The sequence below is a fragment of the Lagopus leucura genome, unplaced genomic scaffold (genome assembly GCF_019238085.1).
Source record: "Lagopus leucura isolate 7727_CA_CO unplaced genomic scaffold, USGS_WTPT01 Super-Scaffold_100050, whole genome shotgun sequence".
Classification (NCBI taxonomy): domain Eukaryota; kingdom Metazoa; phylum Chordata; class Aves; order Galliformes; family Phasianidae; genus Lagopus; species Lagopus leucura.
Genome location: NW_024962296.1, coordinates 957,401 through 968,383, shown reverse-complemented (window position 1 = coordinate 968,383; position 10,983 = coordinate 957,401). Strand labels below are relative to the sequence as shown.

The window sequence follows — 10,983 nt, the reverse complement described above, 5'->3', positions numbered from 1 at the left end:
TGAGCTGCTCAGCACCAGCTTCTACTCCTGGGAGATGGTGGCCATGGTCTTCCTCATTGAGGTGAGCAACAGCTGAAGGAGCAGCCAACCTGAGGCTGTTTGGCTGTGCCCTGCTGCCTTTCCCCAAGCGGAGTGTCGGATCCAGCACTAAGAGCCCCCTGTGTTGCAGGTGCTGGAGTGCATGGACCTCACCACTGAGCTGCACGGCATCCTCAAAGTCTTCACCAAGCATCTGCAGAGCCAGAGCATGAGCATGCGGCAGCTGGTGCTCAGGGGCATCCTGCAGCTCAGCAGAAGGCAGGACACGGTGAGCAGGGGCAGCCTTAAAGCCCATCCCATCACTGCCTGCTAGCCTCGGGGCTGGCACCGGAGTGCTTTTGACCTCACTGTGCTTCCAGCTGTACCTAAAGGAAGGGGTGCTTTTCCCGCAGGCAAGGCCAATGATCATCTTCCTGCCGTGCATCATGGAGCAGCTGCAGGATGCAGACAGCACCAGCCGTGCCATAGCCCTGCCGATACTCAGCACCCTGCTGCAGCTCCTGGATGTGGCCAAGACCAGCTTCATGGCTCTGGAGCTGACCAGCAAGCTCCCAATGCTCTTTAATGATGTAAGGATGCTAGGGAGTCCAGCACACTAGGCATGTGTGCCCATGCCTGCTGCCCCTGCTCCCCCATGTCACAGCACACCAGGGGACTTCCTGGCTGGTCTGCAGTTCCAGGCGCTGCGTGCCCCTGGGCAGACCTTCTGCAAGGCAGAGCTTGCACGCTCTGGAGCAGTTCTGGGGCCATCCTCAAGATCTGCCCGCCACCTCTCAGCTCAGAGATTCTGCCCCCACTTCCTTGGTGGCAATGGCCCTGCTTGCCATGGACGTGGAGCTGCTGACACTGACGTCCGTCTGTCCTTTCTTCCTTCCTTCCTTCCTCCTCTGCAGGAGTCCACCACTGTGCGGCAGCTCTCCATGGACCTCTTCCTAGAAACGCTGAACTTTGTGGAGGACCGAGAGAGGAGGAAGATGCAGAAGGAGGTGCACAGGAACCTGGTCCTGCTGTATCTCCACCTGCACGACGAGGAAGAGAGCGTGGCCAAGGTGGGGATTGCGTTCATTTGGGGGAGGGCGATGCTGCTCCCGCGGTGCCCCCCAAACTCCACAAGCATTGCAGCCCACGGCAGCATCAGTCCCCGCTGCTGCATCCTCCCTGTGGAGGAGCTGCGGGGGACGCAGGCTGTGCTGCTGCTCGGGCTGCGGTGCCATCTCAGCTGTTTGGCAGGCCTCCCAGAAAGCCCTCCTCGGTGCCGCACGATTCCTGCGCTGGAGGCGGCTGGAGCACCTGGTGCAGACGGCGCAGTTCTGGCAGATCGGCGAGTGCCTGGTACGCACATTCCCACACCCCAGGACAGGGTTGCGACCACCCTGCGCTGACCCCGCGCTCTTCCCTCTGCAGCTGGCCAAGAGGAGGATGAAGGCAGCAGCGCAGGACTACGTGGGCCAGAGCCTGCTGTATCTACGGAGCCCGCAGGAGCCCCTGCGCCGGGAGGCCGTGCGGTTCATTGGTGAGCCATGAGACTGAGCTTCCCCTGTCCCCGGCCCTCCAGCTGCACCCGGGGAGCAGCCAGGGTCGCTGATGGGGCCGTGTGTTCCTAGGGCTCTTAGGGCAGCACGTGACGGATCAGCAGCAGGTCGACAGAGAGCGCATCTACGAAGGTGAGCCAGGCAGTGGGATGCCGGGGCAGCCGGCAGGCGACGTGCCTGTCACCTGCTCCCTCCCGCCGGAGGGAAGAGCTGGGCTGAAACTGAAAGACTGGGCTGAAACTGAAAGAGCCTCTCTTTCTCTCAGGCCTTCAGGGACTGCAGCAAGACTCCAGTCCATCCGTCTCCTCGCTGGCCCTTCAGACACTCAAGATCCTGCAGGAAAGGAGGCCACGTCCACCACGAGGAGACTTGGGGCAGCTCTTCTCCAGGCTCCGCAGCGCGTGGAGGAGGTGGCGCTCCTCCCGGGCAGACAGCTGAGCGCCCTGCAAAGCTCGCGGCATCTCCTCCTGCCCGCTGCTCAGCTCTGCTCCTCGGCCACATCCTTCCCCGCTGCTGTGCCGCTCCTCACCCTGCGCTGCCACCTCCTTCAGCGCCAGTGCCTGTCTTCTCTCTGCGGGAAATGGAAAAACACCCAGGAGATCAGCGTTGCCCTGAGAGGAACGGCACGTGCAGCGCTCCCTGCCGCTGCCACATGCTTTCGGCCACTGCCAGCAAGCACCAGCTGCTTTTCTTACCATTGTGTGTCATATGGACCAACCCATATCTGCTCATCAGTTCACCCCTCCATCTCAAGCAGTGGATTCCACAGCCCTAACAATTGCTTGTTTTCCTTAACATCCTCTCTGTTCTTTGCAAAAAGACAACTGAGCATCACAAGAAGCCTCTGCAAGGCAGAAAGGAACTGATGAGCTGCAGAAGCAGGCATGAAGGACGGGAAAAACATCTGGAAATGAGAAATGCTGTGGACCATATGGACAACAAATATATGCCTGATACACTACTGCCAATTTTCCACGGGGCTTCTAATAACATTCATCGCTTAAACTTCTTCAAAAAGTCATCTATCACGGGACACAAAGACACAAGTCCAACTGGTGAAATGCTCAAGTAAGAACAATACTAAATAAAACCAACATCTACACCACAAAGCCTCCAGTGTGCTCCCTGCTGCTCTAGTAGCAATCACATAGAGATCACAGCTCAGATTCCTGCTGCAGGCTGAACTGCTCACAAGGTGCATGAATCACCCGGACAAGGGGACGAGCATCCAGACAACAAAGTCTGCTCCCATTACTAAAGCAACTGTTGTCCTAAAAGCATCATTTCATTGCAGAGAACTGCAGAGGAAACCTGCTGTACGAAGCAAGGACTCCCATTACATTACTGTCCATCTCTCAGGTCTGAAAGACAGACGTGGGAGCTCTTCAACCTTACTACAAATGAACGCCACCATTTAAACCGCACCATCAATACTGCGATATCCCTTCTAAATAACAACAGCAGAACGGTTTGATCTCTGACTTAGATTTAGATATACAGACAGCACTTGGGATAAAATACTTTTTAAATTCAAGTCAAGTCTAGTTCAGAAGCACAGTTTCATCACTTCAGCACAAGCGGTACCATGCGATAAAACCATCCTGTTATTGAGCCCTGCCTGGCTGCATCACCGCATGCCTCTCCCCTGCTGGAGCGTGGTGCTGTGGGCACAGATGAGGCCACCCTGCACTGACAAGCCCTACAGCCGGAGCTGCAGCTGGACTCACCAGGAGGAGGATGTCTGTGAGCAAGGGCTCGCTGAGAAGAGCAGGAGCTCTGATCTGAGCTCCCAGCAACTTCCGAGCACGCAGACTGCAAACTAACCCTGTCCTCTCTATTCCGTTTCCTGAAGGGCATTCAGTGCTGCGAAAGAAAGGCACTTACACAACCACACACGCTCCCCCTGTCATTGGTGGCACAGAGCCTCCTGTAAGCACGTCTGAAGAAATGCACCTTTTACACTGCCTAACAAACGGCACCCACTGCAACGAGACTACCCCTACTCTGTACGACCCAACAGAGACAGACACAGCTCTCTTTTACCGTCAGTCCTCCTGTCCACACCAGGAGCTGCCCCACGCAACACTTGCACGGCAGCCTGTTCCCACCCCACGTATGACAGCAGCATGACTGCATCCTCGAGTCCTCTCTGGATTCCGTTCCGTACAGAGCTCCGGGCACAGCTGAGACTAGCAGAGCACGGAGCAGAAAACAAGAACGTGATTTTACAGAGCACTTCTCAAACACTGGCCTACCTCTGTGTGCCAGATCTACTTCTTGTTCTTGGAATGGACAGCAACACACCATCCCCCACGGCCCACAGGAGCCAGGGCTCAGCTGGCACGTCAGGGAAAGGGCGCACTGTCACATTCACAGCATTTGGGACCTTGAGCTCTAGGCACTACGTTGGTCATCTCCATGCTGGCAGAGCTCTCCCGTGCAGACCGACACCCAAAATGCAGACAGAAATGGCCATCAGAGTTAACACCAGGCCAGCCTCACGGCGTCACAAGGTTTGCAACCGCTCCTCAGCAACGCGATCCAGCTCATGAGAGTTGGAGTTTGCTTCCTCTAAACCTGAACAGGCGCCTCCCCAGACAACAGCAGTTCCACATTATTTTCCAAACACCTTGTTTTCCTTTCTCGCAGTGGCGAAGTGAATAAACCTGTGTATTTGTAAGCAGGACTTCAAAGGCCGTCAGAGCAACACCTGAAGATAAACATCTACTTCTGGGAGCATCTCCGTTTCACACAAAGCATCCCTTCTCCTCTTTCCCCTCATTTTTCCCTACCCTCTTGAAACAAATACGCATCCAGTGGATAAAGCAGTTGAATTCATTAACATTTAAGTGTGTTCTTGCAGACAGCTACCCGTTATATAGAATAAACAATTAAGCACAAGACACACTCAAGATCCTGCAGGAAAGGAGGCCACGTCCACCACGAGGAGACTTGGGGCAGCTCTTCTCCAGGCTCCGCAGCGCGTGGAGGAGGTGGCGCTCCTCCCGGGCAGACAGCTGAGCGCCCTGCAAAGCTCGCGGCATCTCCTCCTGCCCGCTGCTCAGCTCTGCTCCTCGGCGACATCCTTCCCCGCTGCTGTGCCGCTCCTCACCCTGCGCTGCCACCTCCTTCAGCGCCAGTGATGGCGGCAGGGCAGGGGTCCAGCTCTCCGTGGGCGCATCGCCGCCCCTCATGTTGCGGCAGGGAGCCGCTGCACCTTGCCATCTGCTGCTCGCACTTCCTAACACTCCTTAATCTCTCCACTTCCTCTTCATGCTCTGTCACCTCACTGAGCTGAAACAGGAACAGCCCTTCAGCTATTTTTTCAAGAGGAATCAACTTTACGGCTTACAGCCTTCTGACATTAACTTATCTAAGCCACTAGATGGCAAACAGCCTGTAAGGCACGGCACAGTTAGCCTGCACGGCTTTCAGCACGGTTAGTCCCCAAAGCACGTGATTAGACTGTGAGTACTTCTAGTCCGTTAGCTGATTCTAATGCATACTGTGGCTGAATGATGGTCAGATTAGACTAATAACGATGATGTCAAACAACAGGTCACATCGTGACTAAGAGCCACATGCCAAAGTCTCTAACTGACCTATCAGCCACTTTGATCTTATTCAATCTTGCACAAGCAGCCTTAGCACCAGATATGTTAGAAAAAAATACTTGTTTGGTTTTGCTTTGTTTACTTTTCAGTAACATTTTGAGCATGGTTAAACATAGGAGTGCCATGTTGCTGAAGTAGCACGCAACCTAAAGCGGGCTTCAAGAGGAAGTGCACTGAAAACCATCATTCTCCAATTCCCACAGCAGGCAGTGCCTCCATTCCTCCATCCTTTACCACGATATATCCCTTGTTTGGTTGTCCTGAGATACTATTTACAGCAGTGTACTCTAAGATACTACGCTTCCCTGTGGTGGCAGAAAGATAAAATAACTTCTACGAAGCTCCTTACTTCAGAGTTAGGCTGCTTTTGGAACCACAGCAGGCTGGTTCTTCCTCCAGCACAAAACAAACACAGCCCTTGGCCCAGGGCAATGAAGTAAACCCTTGTTGTTATGAAACGTACATCGAACCTCTACAGCAAAGAGAGCCTTCAAAAGCACCAGGCAGCTGCAACTCAGCATGACAGAGATCTCAGCATGAGTTGCAACTCTTCCTTCCCAACTTTGAAAAATAAAAATCTTAGCTCTTACAGTGCTCAGTAGCTGCGTTCCACTGGACATTTCTGCACTATACCATCATAAGGGACTTCATGATGAAAGGCAGACTTTGACTTTGTAACACCATTTTTATATCAGTTGTTACTGCTCGGAAAATTTATAACACAGAAAAAGCAGTTAAAGATGTTCTGTGATATCACCTCCCCGCAGAGGAAATTGTATTCAGCTGGAACATTAAGGATTATTTCCTTAGGGAGAAAAAAATTCCAAATTAATAACAAACTGAGACTGGGAAGCAGGAATCTTAAAACAGCAGTGAGATCCTGAAACAAGACTGATGAGTTGTGACTATTCTAAAACAAAGATCTCACTGCAGAACCAAAATGAAAACGAACATAAAGGACCAACAGCAACTGTGCAAGTTACTCACCCAAACAAATACTGTATTCTGTATTCAGTTTGAGGACTGCTCCAAAAATAATGCCTATTTTATGGCATTGGCCCATGATGTTAGAGGCAGATCTGTGATGGGATGGCAGTAGAGGCTGAACCTTCCCATCTATAATCCATTACGTGCTGTTGCCCTTCAACAGATGGCTGCAGAGGAGCAGTCTGACAGAATGGCATCTGACACGGAAGTGCATACAAAGCAAAAGAGCGGAATTGATTTTGTCCATGAGGAAAAAATGGCACCTGCGGACATTCATCTACTCCTGTGAATGTTTATGGAGACCAAACAGTGGATGGGAGCACAGTGATTTGGTGGGTGGTGCATTTCAGCAGTGGCAACACTGACATGAAAGAAAAGCCACATTCTGGGTGGCCACGCAGATTTTTCACAAGTGTGTCATGCAGGCTCTTGTTCTTTGCTGGCAAAATTGCACAGCTAATGGTAGTGACTGCACCAATAAACTGTTTTTACTGAAATCTGCTCTATCAAATAGTGTTATTGTGCTCTTTGCACCTGTTGGAGTTTCCATGGAAATAAATGGGAGGCATTACTTCCGGAGCAGCCTATACAATTTCATTTTATTTGTGTGTCTCTTTTCCCTGAAAGGCACTTTTAGGAACCACCAACCGTGGTATGAAATCATAGGCAAAGTTCTGTACTACTGCCTTAATGCCACCTGGAAGAGTGCATGAGGTAGCACAGAATGACTGCCCATGCAGCGAGCCACATTTCTGCAGCTGCTGTAGAAGCTTTTGGCTTTCCAGGCAGGACTGTTTTTAGAAACGAGCAAAACACACACTCCAAAATCCTGGTGATGACCGAGCACCTCAAATAGCATCCTCTCCAGCTGGCTCAGTGCACAGAGCAAAGCAGCATCCGCGGCGGGCAGCCCGAGTGCGGCTGCTGTGCGCTGCCTTTGCCCAGACTGCTACAGCCGGAGCAGAGGCTCTGAGAGCAGCCTCTCCCTGCAGCACGCAGTTCGGTACGCACCCCGCTTCCCATCCCTCCCCTTCGGCCTGCAGAGGGAGATACCGGTACACGAGATGAGAGAGAATCCTAGAATGGCCTGGGTTGCAAAGGAGCACAATGCTCAACTCGTTCCAACCCCCCGCTGTGTGCAGGTCGCCAACCAGCAGCCCAGGCTGCCCAGAGCCACATCCAGCCTGGCCTTCGATGCCTGCAGGGATGGGGCATCCACAGCCTGCTTGGGCAACCTGGAACAGGGAGGACAGAACTGGAGCCACAGGGCAGTGGCTTTGCAGAGCTCATCTACCACAATGTCTCATGCTTAGCACGAGGTGTGATGCTTAACAGAACTGCTCTGCCTCTGCTCTAAGCCCACACTTCACCGTTTCGTTAATGGGAAAAAAAATGCTTTATTTCTGGGATGGCAAAAGTTCATTTCCTCCGTACGGCCCAGAAGCCTTGTGTCAGCACTGACACAAATCATGCAAAGCCTGGTATTGTTCATTTTATTTTAAAGAATGCTTGTTGTTAATGTTACAAAGCTTGATACTCCACAGAAATAACTAGGAGTCCAAGGAGTTGTGTGAGACCATGTCAGGTGCTAAAACTCATTCAGTTTTCTTCCCTCTGGTGATCCCTCTCAGATGTATCCGGGCCCGAGGACATGCAGAATCCATTTCATTTCAGAAGGGCAGGAAGCAAGAGGAGAGATTCGCAGCCCTTTCACAACCCAAGGACACTGGGAGGTACTGCTGTGACTGTTCCTCTTCCCTCCCAAGTGTCCCCAGAGGGCTTTCCCAGATCACTGTCCCCCCAGGCACCACGCACTGAGTTAATCTCTCAGTGCAGCTTACAGGGTTAAACTAGTTCAGACAGGATTTCATTTGCGTCTTGTCTTCAGAATGGAAGCGCTAAGGGCCCCCTTGAAGAAGGCAGAGAGGTGTAGGGTTTTTTTCTGTGATATGCTGCATTTAATAAAAAAAAAATCACTGCTTCTACTTTCCAGAGTAGCATTGGGCAAGCAAAGCGTACTTCTGACTCCTATATTTTCACAGAACATTAGCCTTTAATGCACTGCTTATGTGTAATGTGATCAACTGTGGTTGCTGCCTCAGTAATTTCACTTTTAAATTCTATTTGTACTTAGTGAAAGATTTTATGTACTGTATGTATAGCAGGCTTATTCTTTTATCTTACATATAAACTATTTTGTAGTGTGAGCTAAGGTTCAACTCAAAAGAAAAGCAAAACATGCACAAAACGTATTTAAATAGCAAAACATTAAGGATGAGATAGTGCCAAGTTCTCAACAGATGTGTCAAATGATTACACTGCCTACTTTACAGTGTATTAGCCAGATTGTAATGAATAGCGTACATTCATTAGAAGAGCAAAAGTGAACTTTCCGTGCAATGCTGTCTGCTTCCCATCAGCCTTACCCTTCTTGTTCTCACTGTAATTTAAGAACCCACAGTGTTCATGTTCTGATCCTCCCATAATTTAGAAATCAACAATAAATGTCATGCACCTGCTTGTACCTCTGTACAGCTAGCTCCTGCATGAAGTGGCCTTGAGACTTAAAATGAACAGTCACAACTCAACGAACACAACAATATTCACACTGGAGGACTCATGTAATGAGTGCTTCTTAAATGCACACTGGAGTTTGCGCTTTGAAAATGCACAGAATGAAAAATACTCCTACAGAATATTCCAGTTCCTCTTTTCTTCTTTCATTCACCTGGAGATTTACTTCTAAATTAGCTAGAGCCGGAGTTGTATTTAGGACTGGGGAGATAATTGACATGAAACAGGATAAGGGCTTTTTGCTCCTTTAAGCGCTTCGGTATTGAAAGGAAAAGGATCACCTGAATAGAACACCTTATAAAAACTGGTAACACAGATTTGTGAGTCACCACACACTGCCTTCGGATTACATTTGAATGATATTACATAACACTGTGCACCATCACCTGTACAACAGTTAGTTGGGAGTCAGGTATTTCTTCAAGTCATACCTTTGCAGCTCCCTCAAGAGCTGACTTCCATTCTTTGCTGAAATGACTGCTCTCAGCAAGGCAGGGATCAGTTTGGTAAACTGATCAGACTAAAATATCTCCACCCCCTTACAGGACCTCCTCTAGCATTCATGAAAGTTACAGCCAAGTGAAACAGATTTTTTGGATTCCTCTTATTCCTCGGTAGAAGTAAGGAATCTCTTAAACAAAACAATCCCAGCATATGTTTATCTCTTCAGCTTCAAGAACTCCCATTTAATCCTTCAGCAGCTAAACCTCACTTCCAGTACAAAAACCTGAAATCCAATTACAAGAACTAATCAGTAAAGTGGGAAACAAAGCTTCTCCTCTGGGAGACTTCCCAAAGTCTCCATATTGGGAAGAGCTCCCGAGAGGTCTATTTAGCCTTTAGTAAGACATCACCTAAAAACGATTCAATACAGAAGAACATTCTTGAGTCTAAGTCATCTCTGCCTCTGATCCAGATGTGCACATAGTCAAATTACGGAGCTTCATTGCCTCAAATTGTATCAAGACTATGACCTTACTGCATGCCTTCCTCTTCAGAACGAAGTACTTTTATTCTATCCTAGATCAAGAAAACCCCAGGTCATAAAACAATTTACTCTGGTAACACCTCAGTTTGTTCTCAGTTCACTGGAAACAAGACTCTACTCTTCAGCTTCATTGCCATCCCAGCCTCTCAATCCATAGGTTTACACAGTACAGAGAAACACAGGCTTGCTTAAGCGTTACTGGCATCCCCTGTCCCAGACATCACAGCTCTGATGATGGACAAGTAGAGAAGCGAGATCAGCCATTACATGAGATACCTTTCTGAATGTCTTCACACACAAGATCTTGTGTGATGCTGACAAAGTCCGGGTTTTCCTGAACCTTTTCTGTTACGGAGGATTGCAATAGTTACAATTCGGTTGAAGAAAGACTTTTTTCTACTCGACTGTTTACCACAAATGACAGGCAAAGCTAAGAAAAGCACATTTCAAGAGGAAATACACTGGAACAGCTTACTTAGAAAGGAAGCAAGAGAGGCTTTTTTACGTTACAATTAAACCACATGTCAAAATTTAAACTTGAAAAAGACAGAAACTGGCATGTCCTCTCAAAAGGTTTGTCAGTGAGTGGGTGAGGTTGGTTTTTTGCTTTGTTTTGGTGGGGTTTTTTGTTATATTTTGTTCTGTTTTTATAGCAGCAGCCTATGGGACTGAATTCATAATTGGAATAAACCCATTTAAGAAAATGACAATGGCAGCAATTTGCTTAGGTTAGCTGCTGCCCCAACTTTACTATGCATTTCTCATTTCCTCCTTCCTTCTTCAGGCTCATGGTTTGGTTGCAGAGGTTAAAAATCTGCTTATTGTAACAGCATTTGTCATCCTCCTCTCATGCATTCCTGGCCAGGACTACATCCTGGTGAGGACATTGGTTGTTGTACTGCTGAGACACTCGGACATAAATAATTAGGCAGTTTACTTATAAAGAGGCTTTAGTAAGATTGGAAAGGCATTCTGTACACTTAATGGATTCTGCTTCCTTTCCCCAGTAATCATATTGGGGCCACATTGACGCTGGTATGTGTACTGCATGATCAACAAGTATACAGATGTTGCATAGAATACAGAGAAGTTAGGCTGGTAAGATTATCACGTTGGAAAAGATAATCAGAGATAAACGGAAAGTGCTACAACCAGTGTTGTAGGCTCACAAGAAACTCCATGAGCAGCAATCTCCAGAAAGAGATCCCTCCTCGGTGGCAGTGAGCACTTAAATGGGGTCCAGGAGAGG

The 10,983-nt window shown here is 49.2% G+C and overlaps 1 long non-coding RNA gene across 1 annotated transcript in view; it reads right to left on the bottom strand.

Annotated features, from left to right (window-relative positions):
• Positions 1-560: 560 nt before the first annotated feature.
• The window catches only part of LOC122187699, a 61,176-nt gene continuing 50,753 nt past the window's right edge, over positions 561-10,983 (bottom strand). The window contains exon 3 of the long non-coding RNA XR_006181387.1: positions 561-2,142. This is a non-coding gene — a long non-coding RNA (uncharacterized LOC122187699). The remainder of the gene's footprint in view (positions 2,143-10,983) is intronic.